General features: G+C 48.5%; 1 long non-coding RNA gene and 1 pseudogene across 2 annotated transcripts in view; one reads left to right on the top strand and one right to left on the bottom strand.

Moving 5' to 3' along the window:
- Positions 1-2538: 2538 nt before the first annotated feature.
- Positions 2539-3565, bottom strand: LOC100467774 (annotated as a pseudogene).
- Positions 3566-6189: 2624 nt separating this feature from the next.
- The window catches only part of LOC105241421, a 94305-nt gene continuing 75419 nt past the window's right edge, over positions 6190-25075 (top strand). Inside the window, exons 1-3 of one of the 2 annotated variants that reach the window (XR_004625665.1) lie at positions 6190-7405; positions 7995-8267; positions 14586-14668. This is a non-coding gene — a long non-coding RNA (uncharacterized LOC105241421). The remainder of the gene's footprint in view (positions 7406-7994; positions 8268-14585; positions 14669-25075) is intronic. The other variant, XR_860473.3, reaches the window with a different exon arrangement.

Here is a 25075-nt window from a genome sequence, read left to right as displayed (position 1 = left end):
CTGATGGGGACTGAGAGAAGTGGTTGGCGGCAGGGGGACCCAGGAGGTGCATCCTGGAGCCCGGAGAGGAGGAGCACTCTTCCAGGTTAGATTTTTCCAGTTTGTAATGAAACTAAAGCCCAGAGTCCTTTCAATTTTATGGCCTTCAGCCTTAAGCAAACATCTATGTGAAAATAAGGTGTGAAGAAAGCGTTCTGAATAAATTCATTTTTTTAAAAGATTTTATTTATTTATGTGGCAGAGAGACAGCCAGCAAGAGAGGGAACACAGCAGGGGAGTGGGAGAGGAAGAAGCAGGCTCCCAGCGGAGGAGCCCGATGTGGGACTCGATCCCGGAACGCCGGGATCACGCCCTGAGCCGAAGGCAGACACCTAATGACTGTGCTACCCAGGCGCCCCCTGAATAAATTTAAAATCACATTCCATATGACCGAAAACTGGCGTGAGGTCTAGTGAAATACTCGTTCATCATTTTTCCCCCTTGAGAAGCTTGCCTCACAGTTCAGTTGAGACTTTCTGGTAGAGAGTAAAATTCCAGGCTCTGAAATCAGACTGCTCTGCCTCTTCACTTATGTTGCTTTGGACGAGCCTCAGACTCCTCAACGATAAAGAGCTGGGTAGGTTTTTACCCGCTTAGGGTAGTTGTGAAAATTACGTGAGACAGTAAAGTACCAAGCCTGGTATTTCACAGGGACAGCACTAGTTGTTCAAAAAGTGTTCCCCCCAGCCGGGGATGTACTGTATGGTGACTAACATAATATAATAAAAAATCATTAAAAAAAAAAGTGTTCCCCCTTCTTCCTCCTCCTCTTCTTCTCCTTCTCCCCCCCTTCTTCTTCTTCTTCTTTTTGTTTAATTATTATCTCTGTAAAGTAGAAGGGTCTTAATGTATTTAAAATTATATTCTCCTGTAGGTGGGAACATGGCCTGTTTGCATTTCACACATCCCTCCCTCCAGTGACTGGCCACCTTGGGTGCACAACGCCCCAGTTACAAACCTTGGTGAGAGCACAAACACGCCCATAGATAAATACATCTCACCTGGGCTCTCTCCTACACAAATACCTAGCTAGAGATAAAAACCCCTACATCTATGCCCACATAGATGAACTCACATCCAGAAAACACATAAGAACAAAAATATTTATATTTATACAATATAAAGACACATCCTTAGAGACAAATGTGTGTATTTTAGTAATCACTATATTCACGCAAGTACATTACCTATATTTTCACACTCAAAGTGATGATATGTGGTTTGAAAAAGAAGGCAGGGGATGCTAAGTGCATGTACCCAAGAGAGCTATAGAAATCAAATTCGTTTTTCTGGTCATCGGCCCTTGTTTTTAAGGATTTTATTTATTTGCTTGACATAGGTAGAGACAGCCAGCGAGAGAGGGAACACAAGCAGGGGGAGTGGGAGAGGAAGAAGCAGGCTCATAGCAGAGGAGCCTGATGTGGGGCTCGATCCCATAACGCCGGGATCACGCCCTGAGCTGAAGGCAGAGGCTTAACCGCTGTGCCACCCAGGCGCCCCCAAGGTCATCGGCCCTTATAATGTCTTTTCCCCATGCTTAGAAAGTTGTCTCAGGTAATTATGCCATTTTTCTCTAGAAACCAAATTTTGTGCTTGGTTTCGATGGCGTTTTATTCCATCATTTGCCCGTGTGCATACGACTTAGCTTTAAAATAAGAATTAGAATAAAATTAAGGAAAACCCCCAATTTTAAAACTCTTGCAGACTTGCAGAAAGTTGCTAAAACCAGCTTTCTCACTCCCTTGGCATGACTTACAAAACATATATAATAAAGTACTGCTTATTTAGAGAGTGGGCATGCTGTTTAAAAAATTAAACTCCACTTTTTTGTATTTACATCAAGTAGATGTGTGTGATTTTCCCTTCCATAGTTGTAATTGTGAAGTTGATACTATTCCTCGGTGTTTGTTAAGGCTATATTGCCTCGGGAAAGTTAGCCTGACTTATTTTCTAATACCTTTGCTTATCTGAATTTTCCTTATCAACATAAATGGAGAAATGGGTCTGTACCACAAGGCAAACGGGGCCTGTTGTTTGCTACTTATTTGGAGACAAGTTCATTGAGTCCACCACTGAGCATTTCTCAGATTTTAAGTGTTTCAGATTTTTTTGAAGTGGCACCATTTATTTTTTTTTTTTTAAGATTTTATTTATTGGTCAGAGAGAGAGAGCGCGCGCACAAGCAGGGGGAGCAGCAGGCAGAGGGAGAAGCAGGCTCCCTGCTGAGCAGAGAGCCAGACGTGGGGTCAATTCCAGGACGCTGGGATCATGACCTGAGCTGAAGGCAGACATTTAATTGACTGAGCCACCCAGGTGTCCCGGCCCCATATACTTTTACAATTATTTTTTTAATTAAGGTATAGTTTGGATATAATAAAATGAATAGGTCTTAATGGTTCAGTTAGAAGAGGTTTGATCATTGTACACGTCCATGAAGGCATCATGTAGAACAAGCTACTGAAGATTTCTATCACCCCAGAAAGTTCTCTCGCGGCACTTTTTATTTATTTATTTATTTATTTATTTATTTATTTGTATGATTTATTATTTTATTTTCTATTTGTTTTTTTATTAACAAGCAAAATAGTATTTAAAAAAGCAACAACGCAAGACCAACCGCCTTCAAGTGGTTGGAACAGCAATGAGTCAAACTGCTGCTGGAGTTCCTGGATGTCGCCGGGGCCACGCTCTCTCGTTGCGAGGCAGGACGTAGGCGCGTGACTGTACATTTAGGTACATACGTGACCAAGACAAGCCAGAGAGATGGGAACCCCTGGGGAACAGAAAGCATGCAGCGCTTTTCCTCAGGCGATCCCACAGCGCTCTGCCCTCTTCGTCTGTATCCTCTGCGGTCCCTGTTCGAGCTGAGCTTGTGACAATCCCAAATCGCTCCTTCCTCTTTTTCCGCTTCTCATCATCTTCAGGCTTTCTGGAGATGATGCCAACCAAATCTTTGAGCTCTTCTCTTTAGCTGATCCGGGTTAGCCATAGTCTTCACGTCAGATGACAGGCCTTTGAATTGAACTGAAGAAATCCCGAATCTCGTGCCTGGGCAATCTTCTACTCCCCAAGCTCACGGGTACATGGAACCATCAGCTCTCTCCTGCAGTCTCTCTGCCTGTGGTATCTCAGAAGTAATTTTTACCACTTTCTTCTCTGCTGCCACATCGGCAGCCGTCTCGGGGTTCATCCTCTTTGACAGGCTCTTCTTCCCCTGTTTCACCCCACTGCGTCTTCACCTGCCTCCTCTTCAGCGTGCTCTTCCAGGTATGCCGGGAGCATATTGATGAGATCTTGTCCTATTCCCTTGGTCTCCAAACCATGGGCAAGACATTCTGCTTTAGTTCAGCAGCTTGGAGTTCCACCATCTCCGCTGCCATCTTGTTACCCCGCCAGTCCACCCTTTTGTGGCACTTTTTAAATTAAAACCCACGAAACTGGGGCACCTGAAGGGCTCAGTGGGTAAAGCATCTGACGCTTGATTTTGGCTCAGGTCATGATCTCAGGTTTATGGGATCGGGCTCTGTGTTCAGCAGGGAGTCTGCTCAAGATTCTTTCTCTCTCCCCTCTATCCGCATGCTCTGTCCTCCATCTTTCTCTCTCTCTCTCTCTCTCTATATATATATAATATAAATAAATAAATCTTTGAAAAACCCCCACCAAACTGTACACTCAAAAAGGGTGAATTTTATGGTATATGAATTATTGCCTCCCCCTTCAAAAAAAAAATCCACTCCACATTAACTTGTGATCTTACCTCAAGAAATAAGGCAGGTTGACATATTTTTTTCCCCACCATATGAGGTAATCCCTTAGCCTATAAATTACATTTGATTTGTTTTTTTTTTCTGGAAACAGGAAATTGGACATTGCTGAAGATTGTAAGAAACACACTAACAAGGTCCCTTGGACCAGGGCTTCTAGTTCAGTCTGCCCCTGCAGTGACAACAAATAAGCTTCCCTACGTGCAGAGACCTGGGAGCAGAGTCCGGACGCCGGGTTTACCTAGTGTCTAAGCGACACAAATATTACCCCCCACAGAGGAAGGGCCCAGGCCGGGTACAAGAGTTACCATAGCAACAAGACTATGCTGGCAGTAAATCCTCTCCAGGGCAAGGCTGTAACCAAGCAAAGCAGAAGTTAGGTTGACTTCACAGCTGGGCTGGCATATGCTTCCCCAACTGCACTGCCGCGGGTGTGTGTGAGCTCCGCCCGAGAGCCCGGAACCCGCTGTGTCACCGGATCCAGTCCTGCACTAGCAATCTGCTTCATTCTCTCAGTAGAACAGTGGTTCTCAGCTGTATATCAGAATCTCCTGGAAGGCGTGTTAAATGTGGATTTCTGGGCCCTAAGCCCAGAATTTCTGCTCTGGTGTATCCAGGGTGGGACCCAAGCACCTGGGTGTCTAACACGTTCCTGGGTGAGGCTGGTGGTGCTGGTCCGGGTGCCACACTTTGAGTGTGGTGTTGAGGCTCTTTGCTCCTTGTAACATTTGGTAACTCGTGGGGAATTCTGCCCGGGGCTGAGCCATGTGGAACTCTTGCTCTCAGGAGAGCAGGTCAAGCCAGGCCTGGAAGACCCAGGTGGGAACGCCTCTCCCAGCAGGGCTGCGCTGGCCGCCTGCTCGGTCACACTGGTCTGCCACTTAACCCGAGGAGCAGTGCATTTACCAGGCGTGTGGGTAGATGCTTGTGCCCTTGAGAACGTCCTCATTTCTCTGCAGAGATGACACCACTGACCACCCTTATCAGGACCGATGGTAGCGGTTCCTCCAGGGACAATCGAATCGCATGTTAATGCGGCTGCCTGGCTGACACAGTGGGCCAGGAGCAAACAGACAGGTTCTGACTCCAGGTTCTTCCAGTCAAGAGCTGGGTGACTGGGACAAGCTTCCTAACTTCTCGGAACCTTGTTTTGCAAAGGGGGATTCATCTCAGGAGTGGGCCCGTGCGGCAGGTTAATATTCAGAAACGTTTTCACCGTGCTATTACATGGCTGCATCATTTCCTCATTGCTCTGCTCCCCTCCAGTTGTGAGCGGGGAGCATTGCTTGCCTCGGGGGGGGGGGCTGCAGGTGGGAGCGCCCACCTACTCCCAGGGCAGTCGGTCCCACTGGCAGCAACGGCATCACCTGGGACTGTGCCCCAGGCTGACTCAGTCTGAATCTCTGGGGTAGGGAAGGCCCAGGATTCTGTGTTTTAACACAGAATCCTTCAGGTTATTACACACAGCTAAAGTTTGAGAAGTTCTGGTCTAGAACAAAGAAGTTTCCATGAAGATCAGACCTCAAAACCCATAGCCGAGGGGTGCCTGGGTGTCGTAGCTGGCCACGCCTCTGACTCTGAGTTTTGGCTCAGGTCATGATCTCAGGGGTGTGAGAAGGAGCCCTGCATTGGGCTCTGCAGCACAGCGAAGAGTCTGCTTGAGATCTCTGTTCCTCTCCCTCTGCCCCTCCCCCATAAATGAATGAATGAATGGATGAATGAATGAATGAATACATCTTTAAAAAAATCCATAGCTGAGACCACAGCCCGCAAGCCAGGGTGCGTATGTGTGCGACATGCTAGGAGAGAAAGGGTGTTTCTTTGGCGGGACAAAGCTTGAGAAACAGCACAGAGCTTAGGTTCTAAGCCATGGAGTCAGGAAGGATTTGTGAGGACGTAGTAGCTATCTGTACATCCAAAAGGAAAACCAATTTGATCGGCAGGAAGGAGAGAGAATGAGAGGGGGTGAGATTAGATTATTTGAGGGCCCGTGGTATTCCCAGCCCCCTTCTCAAAGACCCCAGAAGGCCAGGCTTGCAAAGGGTTAGGAGGCTGGTCAGACCCTCCCCGGAGCTTAAAGGAAGAGGCAGACAGGAGTTAACAGTCAGAGGCACACAACCTGGGGAGAAAAGTCAAGACTGAGAAGCCATCGTAGGGCCACTGGCACTCCACGTTACTGAGGGAGTAGACATGGAGAGAAGCCAGTCAGGAGAGAGAAAGCGAGCTGAGCAGAAAGCCAGAAAGAAGCCACGCTGACGAGACAGCCCCTGTCCAGCGCCAATAGGGCCATCAGCACGAGCCAAGAGCCCTGAAAAGCCGTGAGGGTGGCTCAGACGCAAAGCCTCCGAGGGAACAGGCATCAGCCATCTCCAGATGGTTGACAGTTTGGTCTCTAAGCCTCAGCTGGCTAGTCCCAGGGTCACTTCTCCAGGCCTGGCCCTCGCCCTGTGCTGCCCCTGCCCAAGTCTCCGTCTGGGGGCATCCCCTGTGGACCTTTGGCTCTAGAGGAGCTGGCACTGAGGAGGGCGTCCCCTCCAGGTCCTGCGGCTGGAGAAGGGGCCTGGGAGATGTCTGGGCTGCACTGCCCCGCACTGCTGGGCAATCTGGGTGTGTCCCGAGGTTCCTGGAAAGTTGGCTCATTTCCTCCTTGGTGAGGTCAGTTTCAGTTTAAGCTGCTTTGCATAAAAAAACAAAAATCCTCTTTCCTCTTGACCGGAAAACATAGAGCCTGAGGTGGCATTGAGTAAGGATGGGGCAGTGAGAAGACTCGGGTTTTCCTCTTGTTCTTCAGGACTGGGGTGGGGGGAGTCACTCAACCAGGCAAGGTGTGCCTGGAATCTTGCTAAGCAAACTCTGGAACATGGTCCGTAATCGTTGGTGGATTAATGGGCAAACCTCTTCCTCAAACCTTGTCTGATTCCTGCGCGGGTCCTCCTCCCTGCACTGCCATAGTCCTGTGGCCCTTTTCTTCAGAAACCCTATCGCAGTGTCATTGTATGTGGATTTGGGAAATTAATTTCTTCCCCCCCTCCTTCCATGAGGAGCTGGGTGTTTCGCTTGCCGTGGACTCACTAGCAGCTGGCGTGTGCCTGGCACACAGCAGGCGCTCGTCATATATATTCATTCAGTAAATGAATACTTAAAATGCCCAAGATTAAGTATGCCAAAGGTCAATTATGGCATGAGTCTTTGCAAAAAGATTCGTCACTGGGCTTCATCATTCTGAAAACATTTGAGAAGCACCTGCCGCATGCCCTGTCCTGCGCTAGGTAACACGGGGAGGGCCTATACAAGGGTGAAGAAAACAGGATCTCTACCCATAAGAGTAAGGGCAGGCTGGGGGTGAGACCCATCTTGTGCTGTGGCTGCTCTCGTGCCTTCCTCTTTTGTTCTCCTGTAAACAAAGCTGTTTCCCCTATGGCCGTGGTGGGGTGAAGCCATGAGGCACATCCTAGCCCCCGAGATTAGAAGACCAGACTCTCAGAGATGGCTTCTCACGGTCGGGCAGAAGTGAATCATGTCTTGGAACTAGAGAGGCAGGAAGTCCGGCATCAGGAGAGATCTCGGAGATGGTCTGAGTCTGTTGTCCCTGGACCCTCCAGGTAGGAGCCCAGCACTGCTGTCCAAGGGTCTGTGTGAATTCGGGAAGCCCCAAGCTCGCTGCATCGAAGAGCTGCCCCCCAAGTGCTGTGGTACAGATCGGATGAGATCGTGCTGCCAGCACCCCTGTGAGGAACAAGGGGCTCAGGGCCCCCGGCAAATGAGGGCAGTGTCCTGTAGACTCCATATGCCTATGCCATGCTGCCAATTTCCATCCCACCGGGCCCTGGGCCCCTAAGAGGGTTCTGGGGCAAGGTCATGCTCCCCATTGGGCAAGGATGCCGAGGTCACTGTCTGCTTTTGGTATTTGTTCCCTGAGTCACCGCCTGGGCTTGAGAAGGGAAAAAACCCAGCTTGTTGCCTGCAGCCGCAAGGCCTGGCTCCGCTACCTCTGGGGATCCTCACGGTGCCTCGGAGCCTCCAAGTGCAGGGGCTCCAGTGGCTGCTGAGTCTGAGTTGTCGGACGGTGGGCCCAGGAGCCTTCTCCCCATTCTACCGGGATGTGTGGGGGTGTGTTTCCATCCCTCTGGCCTGCAGCCCACCAGCCATCACCAGGGCGCTCACATCAGCTATCTTCGGTGTGACCCACAGATCTTGGCTCCTTCATACTGAAAGCTGGGTGGCGGCCAGCCTGGAGAACTCATGCCCCCCCGCCCCCGCATGGAAACCACGGAATTTCCCCAGTAAGTTGTCTTTGGCAACTCCAGTGCTACAGGAAGGTCAGAACTGGTGATACACGGAGTGAAGGCCAGGGAGGAAGTGCCAGGCCCGCCTACATCGTCTGGGGCCCCTCCCACGGGGACAAGAAAGCTCCGTGTCTGGACGAACAGGACCCTGACCCAACCAGGAGCATTTCGGTTGCAGGTGGGTCTCCCCTTACACACTGGGCGCTGGACTCCCTCATTTCAGCAGGAGTTCCCAGTGCTGGCTGCACATCAGAACCCCCGGTGCCCAGGCTGCACCCCACACCAATTACATCAGAACCTCTCGGTGGGACCAGGGTGGGCACCTGTGCTCTTCAAAGCTCTCCAGGTGCTTGCCGCAGGCAGACGATGTTGCAGGTCATGAATTAAGAGAATAAAACACTTATACCAGAGCTTTATGTTTGGGCATGTGGCATTTGGGGGCAGCCTGGGCTCAGGTCCTGCCCCCATGACTTACTAGTTATGCCATTACAAGTCTTCCCACTTGTGAAAGCCTCAGTCTCCTCATCTGTGTAGTGGGCATAATAATAAAAGTGCCTATGTCGTAAGGCTGACAAAGGAATAAATGCACTCACCTGCTTACACCAGCAGGTCAGTCAGGCCGGTCATTTCCTTCCAACTAGTCCTCTTCCCTGCCTCTCTGTACCCCCAAACTGTAAATTCCTGAGTCTACTCCAGCTTTTGAGTTTCTAGTACTCTGTTCAGTGCTTTGCACAGAACAGTCCTCAATAAATATGGGTTGAATCAATGAGCTGGAAGGGGATTCTTGTGTAACATTGACACTTGCTTCCTAATTTAGCTCTGGAATAAATCCAGGGTCCATACACAGATTTTGTTTAGCCATTTATGCCTTTTTTTTTTTTGAGTGTCTACTATGTGCCAGGCTCTAAGAATTTGAAGATAAAGACACAAGTGCTGTCACTGAGGAGCTGAGAGTCTAGTGAGAACACAGATTCATGAGCTTGTGTTTTCTTCATTATGCTATAAAGGTGGCACGGATGCCCTCCCAGCACCCTGGGGGGGAGCAGGGGGAGAGGGGACATGTCTGCATGGAGGATGGGACATGACCTTTGAGCTGGGTCTAATGAGAAGGAGCTTGCTCTGTGGAGAGGCGGGGAAGGGCATTACAGGCAGGGGGAACAAAGTCAGAGAGGCCTGGAGGGTGTGGTGTAGACTGAGGACATTGTGCTATGAGAGGAGAGAGCTTGGGGTCGGGAGTGGTGGGAGGTGAGGCTGGACAAGCAGGTTGCAGCCCGAATGGCAGAGGCTAGAGGGCTGGGCGCAGAGGACCGAGCTTTACCCTGTCAGGCAGGGAGGGCGCAGCCATGTTGGGAGCCGGGGAGGTAAACAGAGCACACCTGTGCTTGGTTTCCTTCTTTAAAGCTGCCCGGCAGCCACTCCTTCCTCCGGTGAGTCCTGAGGCTGGCTGTCCCTGCAGCCCCTCCTTCTGTCCCGGCCTGGGAGAGGCCTGCCGGGTGGGGCTAAGCTTTGCCCCCGCTTCTGGGTCGGAAGGTCAGATGAAGGAAGTGGGTGTGCAGGAGGGTGTAGGTGGGGTGGCCATGATTCCTGAGCCTTTCTATTTGGTGGAGGCAAACTTTTGGTTTCAGACCAGCTGGAAAAGCCGGGGCGGCCTCGTGGAAGGGGCCCTGGGCTGGCTGGGAGTCCGGACGCTGCCCTTGCCGTTTGTTTGCAAGCACGACTCTGCCCTTACCGGCTCTGGGACCTCGGACATTTGACGCCCTTGAGTTTCGCCAGCTGTGAAATGCAGGGCGCGGGCCAGGTGATCTTCCAGCTCTGACTCTGTGGCAAGAGGGAGCTCGGGGAGCAGCTTGGGATTTGGGGGATAAACAGCTGCAGGTGGGAACTCTCAGACAGAACGAAGCCTCCCCCAGAGCGGGCGGGAGGCTTTTGAGAGTGGGTGAGAGCCAAGGCTCACCTCTGCTACTGGGAGACTGGCCTCAGCGCCCAGACCTGGGCTGCACGCGGGGGAGCGGAGTTCCCGGCCAGGCCCAGCAGACGGGAGCCCAGGGTAAAGTGCTAGAATGCAGCTGGGGTCCAACTGCTCCAGCCCCCGTAGGGGTTCGCCTCCCTTCCCAGCTGCCTCTCCGTCCCCCAGGAAAGCGTAGCTCAGGGGGTTAAGCCCAGGGGCAGATACCAGGCTCCAGGGGGTTAGGGAGGTGGGGGATAGTGGAAGGTCAGCCAGGACCCTGGGCCGAGAGCCTGAGGAAAGCGGGGCTGGGCAGCGGGTCGCTTCCCCTCCCCTCGGCTGCCACACCTCACTGGGCCTCCGGGGGACCAGCCCTGCCTCCTGCTTAGTCATAGTCGCGGAGAAGTCCTCAGGTTCACACGCATCCTTGTTTTGAGAAATATTTCCTTATGCCTTTATTAGCATGAAGCTCCACCATTTTTCTGAAAACATAATAGTAAGATAAACTTCATAATTTTAAAAATGCAAACACCGTTTTAGGCATGGAGGGATTAAAAGACCAGGTGGGCATTTGCACAGCAAGCACTTACTGAGAGCTGACAGCGCTGAGTCCTGATCTCACTCTGGGCTCTGCACTCTCATGGGAGTGAGAGCAGGATCTCATGCAACCAGCTGGAAGTTTCGGGGAAGACTCTCAGAGGGGAGGGTACCCTGAGCTGAGACCTGGACAGCTAGAGGGATTTGACCAACTGAAGGAGAGAGGCATTTCAGGAAAAGAAAATGCGTAGGCAGAAGGCAGAGACGCAATTGTGGCGGGAGCAGACAGCTGACATGGAAACGTTCCTTTTCCTGCACTCACAACGACAGCACGCAATTATCCGTATACGTCTCTGTTTACTATCTGTACCCCTGCGAGACCACAAGCTCCAGGAGAGGGAGTGGTGCGTGTTAGATTCTCTGCAGAATTCCCACATCCCGAACAACGCCTAGCACAGACCAAGTGGTCAAGGAAACCGGTATTATGGTAACAAGTAAATGGGAAATAATTCTCATGTTAATGTGAGATCAAGTCAGAAAGGGCTGTGAAGCTGTGCTAATGAGTTTGGATGTTATCTTGGCAATAGGGAGCCACTGAAGGTTTTAAATAGGGGAACGACTCAGTCCTTGGTCAGCGGCGTTGTGCTCTAGGAATCCCTTTTTGGCTTTGCCTGGAGAATGGCTGGAGACAGAGTCCAAGTGGCAGAGGCTGATGCCCTGAATCCAGCTACGGCTGTGGAGGTGAGGGGACTGCACAGCCTTGAGAGGTCAGGGAGGCTGGGAGCACGTGGACATTAGGAGTGAGGGAGACTGAGGTGGTCGGCGGGGTGCCCAGACTGGCAGAGGTTTACCACGGAAGTCCCGTAAGACTGCGCGCACACGCCATCACCATCCTTACCTCCAGGCATTGTTACGATTTATGATGTCTTTATGTGACTCTCCGCTAAGTAGGCCGTGAGCCCTGGGGGGCCAGGAGCAGGCTCTAGTCACCTTTGCATCCCTCGTGCCTGGCACAGTGCCCAGCACACAGCACTCCTCGGTGGGTGTTTAATGGATGAAATTCTGATTGGAAATTGTACGTACAACTCTAACGGTGGGTGCTATTACTATTTAATAAATGCAGTGTGATGGGTATCTCTTAAAACATGGGGCACATGCAAGAAAAAGACATTTAAGTTTGGGGAGCAGTGTTTGGAGGCCTGGGAGGCAGGCTGGGGAAGGAAGAGGGATGTGGGGGGCATGAAGGGGGGGTGCTCCCTGGGCGGTGAGGACTGCTGAGCAAGGAAGGCCTTCTAGGTTTGGCAGCTGACGTTCAGTGCTGCCTCTCCCTGAGATGGGAGCCTGTGGGGAGCAGCAGGTTTGGAGGACTAGGCGATAAGTTTGGTTATCTGTGGGACATCCGGTTCGTGACAGAAATTGGTTGGGGGGTTGGGGGGGCGCCTGGATGCCTCAGGCGGTTAAGCACCTACTTGATCGCAGCTCAGATCTTGATCTCAGGGTCATGAGTTCAAGCCCCGCACTGAGCTCCACACTGGGTGTGGAGCCTACTTAAAAAAGAAAAGAAAGAAATCAGGTGTCTCCAGCCATGGCAGGTTCTGGAAAGAACAAGAGTGTGGCTAGATGTGGAAAGGAGGGCCAAGATGCCCCAGAGAAAAGGACTTTTAAGGAGGGGACTTGAGGGATGAGTGAGGGCTGGAGAAGCACCAGCAGCTCCTCCCTCAGCACTGCGGGGGGGGGGGGGGAGGGGTCCTGTGACTTCCTCTTGTCCCCACCACCCTCCTCATTATTATTACCCACTGTTACTGCCAGGGAGAGCCACCAGCTCCGGAGAGCCTTCCCTGAAACCGCAGCTCCCCAGGGTTCTACTCCGGTGGGCCGTGCTGGACTCTCTCCTCAACTCCATCATCTTTCTTTTCTGCTTATCACCCTCATGACCTCCTCACCCTCCCGAGTTCCGGAGATAGTCCAGGGGCACCACCCAAGGGAGCCAGGCCCCTCCCTGCGGTGCCCTGGGGAGAGTCAAGGATGTTTGTGGGTTCCCTTCCACTTCTTTCCCTTCAGGTCTGGCTGAGAGGACAGTCCGGTCCCAGGCTGGCAGCAGCGGGGGACACCCAGCCAGCTGGCTGTCCCCCATTGCACACCAGCTTCCACAAGCTGTTGGGGGGGTACGGTGGGGTGCCAGCAAATGTCTAACAGGCACTTGGGGCAAAAAGCCCTGATGGGTGGCATTTATTGATTTCTGTGGTGTAACTATTCCCGCTGTGACCAATTTCAGGCTACTAACATGACATGGCTGAATGCAGAATTGGGACGAGACGTGCAGTATAGAGCACACAGTATCACACTTTCCTGTAATACTCCCGCCACGCAGACACGATAGGTGGAGCTAGTCTCAAGAGCGTGTATAATTACAACCTATAATTAAGTAGGAAATGAGGAATTTTGAGTATTTATTGCTTTTTAAAAAGTATAACTTATTTTCTTGTAAGTTTTTATAATTTAATTTTTAAAATAATGGCTGTTTAACAACTGGTTTGCCAAATTCCTTAGCTCTGGGAGGCAGTACAGACTGGCCCCAGCAAACCACTAAGTGCTACCTGGGCCAGGAGGAAAGGGGGAGACTCCAAACGCCAAATTTTAGGGGATGACATTTCCACCACTGTGGATCTCCTCCGGCATCCTCTCCCTTGGGCACCGTCAGTCTGGGTGGCAGGTGATGGGCAGTGAGTCTCAGCAACCCTGTTTATAGTAAGACCCAGAGGGAGCAGAGCCTCAGCACCCTTCCCACCTGCAGACGTGTGCTTTCCTGGTCCTGGACCCCTGGGCCCTGTGCTTACCCAGAGCCTGGTCTCGGGACTCCAACCCAGGCAGCCCAGAGCCAGGAAGGTTGAGTGACGCAATGCCCTCTGTTTTTGAAGATGTGAAATCTCGTGAAGGCTGGGACTTCCACATTGGGGATGATGGGGCAAGCCTGCTTTCTGAGCAATGAAGAAAACAAAAGAGAATAGAGCCTCCTTTTGTGTGTTTATTATGGGCTGCAATGCAAGGTGGGTAGTGCTGGGTCTGACTGGCTGTTGGACAGAAGACAGCTTCAGGGCTGCTAACTCAACCTGGGCTCACTTCGCAACAGCGAGAATGAAAAGCACTGGTGAGATCATTGGACACATTCTGAAGGTGTCAGTCTTTGCCCTAGGTCTTGGTGACATCAGGGGTGATGACATGCAGCAGTCTTGGCTACCCCAGGAAATGAGGCGACTCTCTAGCCTGATGCTCCTTGTTCCTGTCAGTGACCATTGTGGAGGCTGAAGGAAAGGGGTTACCTACCACATCCCAAATATGTCTCAGTCCCTGGTTGATGTCTTTCATTTGGCTAAAGGTGCCTTCCCCATGTCCAAAATCACAGCTCATCACCAGGCTCCCTCCTAGCTCCCTCTCGGAGGAGCTGCTCTTCTTACTAGTAGGGCTTCTGCATTCTCGCTGGGGCCTTCCTTTGAGCGTGGGGTTTATACGCTCTGCTTTTTAAGCTCAGGAAGGCTGGGACCTTGTCATTCACTCATTCATTCATTCATTCATTCATTCATTCACTGGGAGGGGGGTTGGGGAGGAGAAGGAAGATGGAAGGTCTCTCCAAGACGGACGGAGTGTGGGCAGCTCGAGGGGGAGCATCCACTCTGAGTGAGGCAGAGTGGGCCGGCCCCTCATCACCTTCGAGGCCTCATGGTTCAAACAGTTTCACTCTACAAACGCCGTTTCCATCACAGCGAGTGGGCTCATTTCCCACCAGGTTTCTGAGACCCATCACAGCAGTTTTCAGCAATCATAAGGTATAACTAATGAAAAAAAAAAAAAAAGGAATAAGGGAGAGGAGGTGGAGAAATCTCTCCACCTCTCCACCAATCCCAGTCCTGCTGTCCTCCCAGACCCTGTGCTAGTGGGTACATGTCTTCTGTAAAGAGTGAGACAGTATCCGAATGCCATGCATGGTACTTATTCTTTTTTTTTTTCTGCCTGCAGGTTACTTTCAGAGGGTATTTCCAGGATTTGGCTTGGTGCTCCCCTGCCTGAGGACAGCCTCATCCCTGCTTTTCTGCCTTCTGGTAAAGACATTTTTATTCCTTTATTCTGAGCAAAAAAGATTAATGTGTTGTTCCCTTCAAGAAACCCAGTCCTATCTGTATTCCATGTAGCTGCATAATGGTTTAAAGTTTGATTTCTCACCCTTTAATGTTGCTTACTTGTAGAATATCTTGGGAGATTTAGCTGAAAAGCAGGCATAGTCCATGGGAGGCTCAGATGTGGGACTAGGTTGCCATCTACTGGTCACTTATGAGTAGGACAAAATGGAACTTGCATTGAGCCGTCTGCTCACATAGGTGAAAATGAGTTGACTTGAAAGTTAAAAGGTGGAAAAGATGCATGCAACAACAGGTGTAACTAACAAAGGATTTGCATCAGAGTCCATAAAGAACTCTTAAAAATTAATATAAAGAATACAATAGAAAAATGAGCAAGAGGGGTGCCTGGGTGGCTCAGTTGTGTAAGCATCTGACTCTTGGTTTCAGCTCGAGTAGTAATCTTGGGGTTCTGGGATCAAGCCCCGAGACAGCCTCTGTGCTCAGCTTGGAGTCTGCTTGTCCCTCTCCCTCTGCTCCTCCCCCTGCTCGCACTTTCTATCTCACTCTCTCTGTATCTGTCTCTCTCTCAAGTAAATACATACATACATACATGTGTATCTTAAAAAGAGAAAATCGAGCAAGAGACTTTTAAGGGGGTACTTCATGAAAGAGGATATCCAATGGACAATAGATTTATGAAAGATGGTCAACTTCTTATATCTTAGTCTCTTGGGGGAGGAGAGAGGTGGAGAAAGGCCCAAGTATAGTGGAAGACTGAATATGTTTAAAAAAAAAAAAGAAAAATCTCCCAAGTAATTCAGATTTTACCCACTAGGGGGGGAAATTCACCTCAGTTTGCACCAGGGAGATGCAAATTAAAACCACCATGAACTACCACCACATCCCTCCATAATAGTTAAAACGGAAAGGCTAACAATGCTGAATTGGGCGAAAACGTGGGGCAACAGCTACTCTCACACACTGCTGGAGAAAATGCAAATGGACACAACTTTGAAAAATTGTTCAACGTTATCTAAAAAAGGTTGAACATTGACATACCCTAGAACACAGCAACCCAACTCCTTGGTATACAGCCAACACAAACGCGTGCACATGGACGGGAAGAGGTGTGCAGGACTGCTTGTAACAGCATTATTGGTAGTAGCCAAAAACTGGAAACCCCAAATGTCCATGAAAAATAGCCTGGATAAATAAATTGTGATATTTTAATGCAATGGAATCCCTAACAACAAAACAACAACAACAAAAACAAACAAAAAACTGGGCTTCAAAGGAAGTGAGACATAAAATAATGCGTACTGTATGATACTAGCTTTACCGTAGATGTCAGGATAATGGTGACCTCAGGCATGGAGGGTGGAGCAGGGATTGGGACCCAGCTTCAGAAGGCCTTCTGGGTTTGGTAATGTTAGGTTTCTTCACCTGTGTGCTTATAGGAGTGTGTGGACTTAGTGATAAATTATCTTTGATTTGAGCACTTGAAAATATATTTAACACTTCAGTTATGAAGTTAAAAAGTAAAAATTATAAAGTGGAAGTGTAAGGTGGGGTGCTTAACCAGGAACCTCGGTTGAGGCAAGAGTGTGGAAAGGAGACACCAGAAACTCAGGACAGGACAGACATAGGTGTTGGCTGTGAAACAATCCCCAGGCTATTCCGATTCTACCCTCTAGGGGATCTGCCCCCCACCCCACTCCCAGTCCTTTTCCCAAGAGAATTCTGGCCTTAGGCAAACATTCTGTTTTGACTTTTTTTCTTTTGAATTCTTTCGGTGGGGAAAATGTCTACAAATGGAATAATTTGGTCAAAGGGTACAGCTATTTCAATGTCTTGTTTCATAAACTTTGCCAGAATGTCCTCCAGAACAACTTATAGCAACCCAGCATCGCCCCGAAGGGCATGTTTCCTCAGGCCTTCCAACAGTAGATTTTTAAAACAGGGTTGGTCTGTCAGTAGGCGAGTGGATAAAGAAACTGTGGTGCCTCAAGACCATGGAATGTATTCGGTGCTAAAAGAAATGAGCTCGCAGGCCATGAAAAGACATAGAGGAAACTTGAATACACATGACTCAATGAAAGAAACTAATCTGAGAAGTCAACACACTGTATGACTCCAATGGTGTGATGTTCTGGAAAAGGCTGAACTAGGGAGACAGTTAGTAAAAGGATCCGTGGTCGAGGAGGGCAGGATGAAGATGTGGAGCCCAGAGGACTTTTGTGGCAGCGACCCTACTCTAGATGAGACGATAACGGAGGATACATGTCACTATAAATTAGTCCGAACCGGTAGAAGGTTTAACGTAAAGAGCGAAGCCTCATGTAAGCCACAGACTTGGGATGACAACGATGTGTCAGTGTAAGCTCATTAACTGTAACAAATTGTCACCACTGTGACTCGGGATGTTGATACTGGTTGTGTGTGTTGGGGGTGGGAAATCTGTACCTTCCACTCCGTTTTGCTGAGAACGTAAAACTGCTCTGGCAAAAATAAAGCCTTAAGAAAAACCCTTGCAGGTCCAGTGAGCAGTCAGCTGAAGAAATCCAGAGGAAGCACTGTCACAGGCAGGAAAGGTCAGAGAGCAGTTCCTGGATGAGTGGAGCCCTGGGGGGGAGAGGGACGTGGGATGTTTGTGGAGGTTGGGGGTAGTTCTGGAAGGAGACACCCAAGCAGCTGAGATAGGTGGTTTCTTATTGGTGGATGGGCAGTGAGACTGGTGAGAGCCAAAGAGTGAGATGGTTGCCGTGGTGCTTTCTGTATGGCTTTGCATTTTGAACCTTTTGACGGCTTATGTATTAAAATTAGAGAAAGTTTGAAACCTAGGAACTTCAAAGGCTGAAATATGTACAGTGGCGTTGTGACTTAGAAGAGTACCAGGGCGGGGGAGAGATTTGGTCAAGAGGAGGCAGTAAAATCCAAAGTCGAATAAACTTGGGTGAGAAGGAGAAGCAGACAGACTCCATAGGCTTGCATGCGAGGGAGGGAGGGANGGAGGGAAGTAGGCAGTAGCCAGAGGCAGGGACAGATCAAGGGATGTTTACCTTGCCGTTTAGCCGGGGAGAGAATTTGAGATATCTACTCAGGGTAAAGGGGTGAAAGGGAAGGAATCCAGGGGAGGGGAGGTGGAAGGCCAGGAGGCTGGGAACCAAGAGCTTGCTGAGCTCTGCCCAGGGGCCAAGCACGCTGGGGCGTGGTGAGCCCAGGGTACAGGTGAGGCCCTAGGGGCCGCCCAGGAATTTTGCAGCCGATCTATGCTCCGGGCGGGGTGCGCAGATAGCCTCTGAGGTCCTTGCAAATCAGATACTTTCTGCAATGATGGAAATGTTCTATATCTTTGCTGTCCAGTGTGGTGCCACAAGCCACATAAAGCTATCGAGTGCTTCAAATGTGGCTAAACTGACTTAGGAACTGAATTTTTAGTTTCATTGAATTTTTTTAACGCTCAATTTTAATTGAGATATAGTTGACAAGCAATACCCTGCACATATTTAAAAAGTACAGTTTAATAATATTTGGTATGGATTTGACCCCCATACCTGGGAGACAATCACCACAGTTGAGATAGCATATCTCTGAGCCCGGGGTCTCCTCACGTGCCTTTGAAATCCTTCCCTCTTGCCCTTTGCTGTTCTTTTTTTTAAAAAGGTTATGTTTATTTATTTATTTGCCAGAGAGAGAGAGAGCGCAAGTCAGGGAGAGGGGCAGAGGGAGAAGCAGACTCCCCACTGAGCAGGGAGCCTGATGCGGGACTTAATCCTAGGACCCTGGGATCATGACCTGAATGGAAGCAGGTGCTTAACAACTGAGCCACCCAGGTGCCCCTGCCCTGCCCTGCACTGTTCTGTCCGTCGCCAGGCAACCGCTGACCTGCTTTCAGTCAGTATAGATTCATTTGAATTTTATGTAAGTGGAATTATACAATATTTCTTTTCTGTCTACTTTACTTGCTCAGCATAATTATTCAACGAGTCATCCATGTCCTGCGTATTAAGAGTTCATTCCTCTTTATCACTCAGTAGTATTCTCTTGTATGGATAGACTACAATTTTTTTTATCCATTCATCTGTAGATGAACATTTGCTTCTTTCCTCCAGTTTTGAGCCAATGCAAATAAAGTTACTATGTACATCATTATACAAGTCTGTGTGTGGACATATGCTTTCATTTTTCTTAGGTATATATCTAGGAAAGCAATGGCTGTAGCATATGGCAGGTGTAACTTGACAGTGTTATTTAATTTTAATTAATAATAATTAAAATTTAAATGGCCAAATGTAGCTAGTGGCTAACACATTGGGCAGCACAGTTCTAGAAGGTATCTATTATTCCCGTGATTCTGTACCAGGAGAGACTTTCACTCCTTCTCTAATATCAGAATTTATTCATTCATCATTTGGTCAGTGAAAATCTGAGAACCCCTTTGAGTCACTCATTGTGCTGGACACACAGGATGGGACGGGGCAGGGTGGAGTGGACCCTGCCCTTGAGGTGCTTACAGTCTAGTGGGCTCCGTTTGGCTGGGTTATGGGTGTATGGAGTCCACTGAGGAGTGAGAGGAAGAACCCAGTGTGATTGTAGAGTAGAGTAGTTCAAGTCTGTTTAGGCTGTTGGGATGGCCCCACAAGGGGTGTGGGGTTAGGGTGAAGGATGAAGCCTCTCCCTCTCCTGCTGATGGAGCCTGTGAAAATCAGAAGCAAGTACAGGGATGATGGTGTGTTTGGCAAATAGGGGGCCAGTAGGTGAATTTGGTGTTTCAGGTAGTGGGGGACGTTGGCTGCATTGGGAAGGGAGAGGGAGGCCCGTGCTGTGCTAGGACTAATTGTGCCTGTCCTAGGCACATGGTGGGAGCCCTACAGGGAGCGATCAGCTCATGGGAACTCCCCAGAATCTGAGCCTTCACTCTGGCACCACGACAGCATATAGACACATCTCTGCTGATGTTTCCCGCTAGGGAAAAACTATTTTTAGGTCCTGATTTAGTGGGTGTGGGTGTACTGAACCAAGAATCTTCCTAAGAATTTTTAGGTCCTTCTGCTCATGACTCACAGTTTCTGCCTGTGGAGGCTTTGCCCAGAAGCAGCCCCGGGCCCAGGATTTTGGTGGAAGGAAGCGTGGCGCAGTAAGATGTCCTTGAACTGAGGGCGTGGTCTGCGCTGGGGTGGCTATGACCGACTCACTTGGGAAGCGGGTGCTGCGTCTCAATTGTGTAATGAAGTTATGACTTGGAAGTTGTTTGTAGGGTGTCAGGAAAGCTTCTAGGGAGGCCAGGCAAGCTCAGGAAACCAAAATAGAAAGAATGGCAGCTGCAGTCACGGTTCAGCGAGCACCCAGCATGTGCATTACCTCTTGTAGTTCTCACAACAGTCCTGAGACCAGCTAACGGTAAGACCCCCCCCCAATTTAACGATGAAAAAACGGAGCCCAAAGAGGTCAAGTAATTTACCCAAGTTCATTCTGATGGAACCTGAATGTAAACTCGGGGTCACTTCCACCCCAGTGAGAAGAGGCTGATGGGTATGAAATGACCTGACATAAAATCTCAGATAACAGTTAGTTGCTTTCCATCCTTAGATGAATCCCTGGTGTGAGTCTACCTTAATTATACTAAAGAGCTGTGTCCAGTAGGGACACTTGCAAGTTCTCACGGAGCAGGGAGCGGGGGAAGGAGATGACAATCTGTTGAAAAGCAAGCATCATGCTAGACATTTTATGGACATCAGAACAGTTCACCCCTAAGTTAGCAAGCCTGTGACATCCAGGGTGTTACCTTGTACAGCTGGGAGATCTAGATGCTTGCTAAGATCACCCAGCGATTAAGTTCACAGAGCTGAATTTGAACACCCACAGGCTGCACCCAAACCTTCTTGCCGTTGCACTGTGCCGCCTCTCCTTAACTCCTCACCGATGACATACATGAGAGGAGAGGCAGTAAGGGCATAGCCCCCAGGGGTCTTCATTTGCAAAAAATGTTAGTAAGCCTCAGGCAGTTCTGGGGGAGGTGAGGTCGGAGTTAAGGTAACCTGTCCATCGAGCTGCACAATTATTGATGAAGCAGGCACATCCCGGCTGTGGTCCTCTTCACTGTCATCCCACCCACACCGCTGAGCATGCAGGCAGGCTCCCACTGCGGTCCAGAGCGGCCACTGCGGACGCTCCGAGAGCTCACGAAATTCTGTAGTAGCTAATTCAGAAGGTCCAGTCCCAGCTCCATTCTCGCCAGAAGGGCAAAGAGCATGGATGCTGGAGCCAACCTGCCTGGATTTGGGTCCCAGCTCTGCCACTTATTGGCTGACCTTGGGCAAGTTTCTTAAGCTCTCCTTGTCTCAGTCTCCGCATCTGTAAAACTGGGGCAATAATGACTCATAGGGTTGTTGGTAGGATTCCCGAATACCCGAAAAGCTTTTAGAGCAGTGCCTGGCATATACAGTGCTAAGCATTCAGTCAGCGTTTTATTATTATTATTAATATTATTATTATTCAGACAGTCAGACTGAGGCCCAGCCAAACAGAGTCACTTGTCCAGTGAGACACGCCTAGCAAAGCTGAGACCAGAATCCCTTCTGCCTCTTACTCCAGTGAACTTGTGTATACTTCATTATACATTTTAACAGCGAGAATAAAGATTGATTTAAACTCCACCAATACTTTCCAAGTAGCGTGAGCTGTTCCCCGATTTCAGGCTAAACATAGTTCCCGTTCATCTTCTAAACATAAAGCGTCTTGTTAAAAGACCAAGCTGTCACCAGCAAGTCTGGAGCCGACAGGAGCTGGCTCGGTGCTACCAGGGCTCAGGAGAAGCTCAGGTTCTGTAAGTGATGATAACCGCTCGCTGTTAACAGCAATTAAGTTGCAGTTAATCGTGTAATTGGGGTGTTTCAGAAGGGTGTCGCATTTCTGTTGTAATCTTAAAGAGATACAGAAAATGACCAGAAATTCTTGAAAAGCTGTCCTGTAATTATACATACCCTAAGTATAAAGAAACCAATTCTTAGTTATTGGGAGATGGCCAGTCTGGAACTGTTTCTTCAGAGGAGCAGTTTTATGCTAGGGTTTCAGTTACATTATGGGAAAGAGATTACAGCATTGACAGTGGGGGTTCTTAGGGCTCCTTAAAAACTTCCATGCAGAAATAGATATTTAGTGGATGTATAATTTCCAACTGCGGGAACATTCACACAGGCCTCCTGCGTCTCCAACACTGGAAATTCACAGAGAAGACCTAGCTCCCTCCCCCAAGGGGCTTGCGGGGGATCAGACAATGGGGGCCCCCACAGGGACCATACGGAGGAGGCGGGCACAGAGGAAGGGCTCCTAATTCACGTAGGGAGGGCAAGGAAGGCTTTCTGGAGGAGAGGATGCCCGAGAAGAGTTTTTAAGGATGAGTTAGGTTTTGTGAGGTAAAGAAGTTGGGGAAATTATCTTCCAGATAAAGAAGGGGCAAAGGAGCAGAGGCTAAGAGGTTTAGTTTGTTCTAGGAGCTGCAAGACTGGCACTGGTCAGTTAGCCAAGTTAAAAATAAATAAATAAATAACAGGCAGTGCATTTGCGAAGAGATTAACTTGTAGTAATAATGATGTGTTCTCAGCACTTTCACTAGGTAGCTCATTTAATCCTCATAAAAGCCACATGAGGCAGGGACAGTTAATATCACTGTTTTGCAGACAGAGACACTGAGGCACAGAGAAGTTCAGTAAGTTTTCCCAAAATCTCACCGTTCGGAAGGGAGGGCGAGGACTGAAACTTAACCAGCCTGCTCCGAGTCCGTACTTCTGTGTGAGCTCACAGTGGAAGCATCTGTTTGGTTTGGAGCTACCTAGGAACTAACCCAGCCATCTACTAGATCTTACCCCCTCCCAACCAAGATGAGGTCAGCTTTAACCCATAATTCCACGGCTTGTGGGAAGTTCACTGACTTCCTGGACATTTCTGTGAATTACCGGAGCCTTGTGTTTTTGTTGTTTCCCGTGGGTTCACATTCTCAATGTAGATTCTCTGAACTGTGTCTTTGCCTCAATCCTGTCTTGGTGATGGTCCAGTGGTGGGCACAACCCCTTCTCCTTGATTTAGACACTCCTCCCTCTCCCCGAACAATATAAGCATTGACTTAAGATCTGCGGGAGGGCTGTGACCAGTGGGTCCCAATGTATGTTGACTGCATCGTGAAACAGCCCCTCCCCCTCACAAACAAGAACAGGTGCGGACACACAAGTGTGCTGTGCAGGGAGCAAAGCAGTGGTGGGCTGTAGAGGGGAGGCCAGAAGGAGCCCGGCCCCTGTGGCTTGGGTCCCAATCTCCCAGGCATGGCTGTGAGGGCTGAAGAATGAAGAGGGGGAAAGGCTAGTGAGAACAACATGCCGAGACCTGATTTAGTACCATTCTGGTGCCTCAAAAAGCAAGAACCCAGTCAAGAAGTAGAGTAAACTTCTGGCTATTTTTTTGCCAAGCATCCGTGTAAATTATAGGAAGTTAGTGTTCCTGAACTATTATACTTTTATACATTTTTTACTTTTATACATCTATTATCTAAAACCTGGTTGTGATTTTGACTACATGAGTCTACACTGGATCCCTTTTGTATCACTTGTTTACTAGTTATAACTATATTTAAGAGTTGTCTGTGACCTTCTATTCCTGCATTATGACTCTACCTACGTGACTTTTGGCAAGACACTTAACTTCTCCTGGTCTCAGTTTCTTCATTTGTAAAATGATGATTATAATATTCATCAAAATACCATCATGAGAATTATGTACTAAAGTGCACAGTACAGTGTCTGAAATGCAGTAAAGCCTCAAAAAAATGTTAGCAAATCTACTTCCCCCGTTAACCAAAAATTGACTGTGGTTTGGTATGGCTGACGCATGGGGGGTAGGCTAGTGGTTGGGAAAGGCTGGAACTATCAATGGAGAAGGAAGCACTCACCAAATCAGAAGGATTTTGTACGTCCTTACCAAGAGGATGGATTTTATCCTACCAGCCACAGTTTCTCAAGCCATCCCTAATGGGAGTTTGATTTGTAGGAGTGAGGGTATGACCCAAGATGGTCGCCAAAAACATAATATTGTTTCATTTCCTGTTTAATTTGAAAAATACATAGGAATTGTGTGTTCTAGTCCATAACATGTTCAGTGGGAGGGAGGTGGTCTTCAAAGATCAATTCTTGGTTGAATGATTATAAAATGAATGGCATCTGGAAGTAGTTTCAATATACCTTATAAAAAAAAAATTCAACCGATTGAACCAACTTTTTGAGATGTCCCAATGTCAATATAATGGTATCTTAAAGATGAGGATGCTTCTCAAACCAGATATTTATATATATATGGCTAAACCACTGTGAATTATACAATACTTTGTCTTAGAGCTTTAAAAAATATGCTAGACTTTGGAAAATATTCTTACACAAAAAAGCAAAGAGAGGATGGAATGGGCTTGTGTTCAGATAATGCTGAAACTCCAGCCAAACTGTAAAGTGATTAAGAGCCTGTTGGAACGAGGATTTGCCCATAGCCTTCCCAGGTGACTAGGATTTAATGAATGGAAGTCCAGGAAACTCTCATCTTTACCCCACTTCTTCATGCCCTGACTAGAATCATTGTCTAGAGGCAAATATCCCTGTAATAATTCATGCTGTCCCCAGGATTCCTCTGGGAAGGAAGCAGAGGAAAGATAACAGGAGAGTGGAGTCAGATCTGCAGTCCTAGGAAAGTCAAGGGAACAGAGGTGGTCTGTCTTGCTCTAGGGTTGGCCTTGCATTCATTGGGTCTCTGAAAATTTCCATTAAAGAAAAAATCCAGGGTGCCTGGGTGGCTCAGTCGATTAAGTATCTGCCTTTGGCTCAGGTCATGACCCCGGTGTTCTTGGACGAGTCTCACGTCAGACTCCCAGCTCACCAAGGAGCCTGCTTCTCCCTCTGCTTGTGCCCTGTCAAAGAAATAAAATCTAAAAAAAAAAAAAAAAAAATCCTACTTTCTTACCAAGAAATAGCTTGATATATTTTGTAGAAAAACCAACCCCCACACACTTTTTCCATGGCATTTTGTTAAAGTGAACAGAGGTGTTAAAAACAAAAACAAAAACCACCCCACACAACAAAACTGCACAAACCAACATGCAGAAACTGGCAAGTAAAACATAGACAATAGGAATTTGAAAGTCAAACCAGAATGAATTTTTGAAAAGTTCAGGAAAGGAGACATGGAAGCTATTTTGTACCTTACAAAGTATCGTCATATCTATTGGGTAATACCCATAGGCCAGACTTTATTGCTCATGTTCTATGAAAGTAATATGAAAGCCTTAAACCAGAATGCTGCTTGAAAATGATGAGATCTTTGGTGATATTTTACTGAGGCTGGATTTTTAAACCT

This window comes from Ailuropoda melanoleuca, chromosome 5 (genome assembly GCF_002007445.2).
Source record: "Ailuropoda melanoleuca isolate Jingjing chromosome 5, ASM200744v2, whole genome shotgun sequence".
In the NCBI taxonomy this organism is placed as follows: domain Eukaryota; kingdom Metazoa; phylum Chordata; class Mammalia; order Carnivora; family Ursidae; genus Ailuropoda; species Ailuropoda melanoleuca.
Note: the sequence above shows the minus strand (reverse complement) of the source record. Positions and strands in the feature narration are given on the sequence as shown.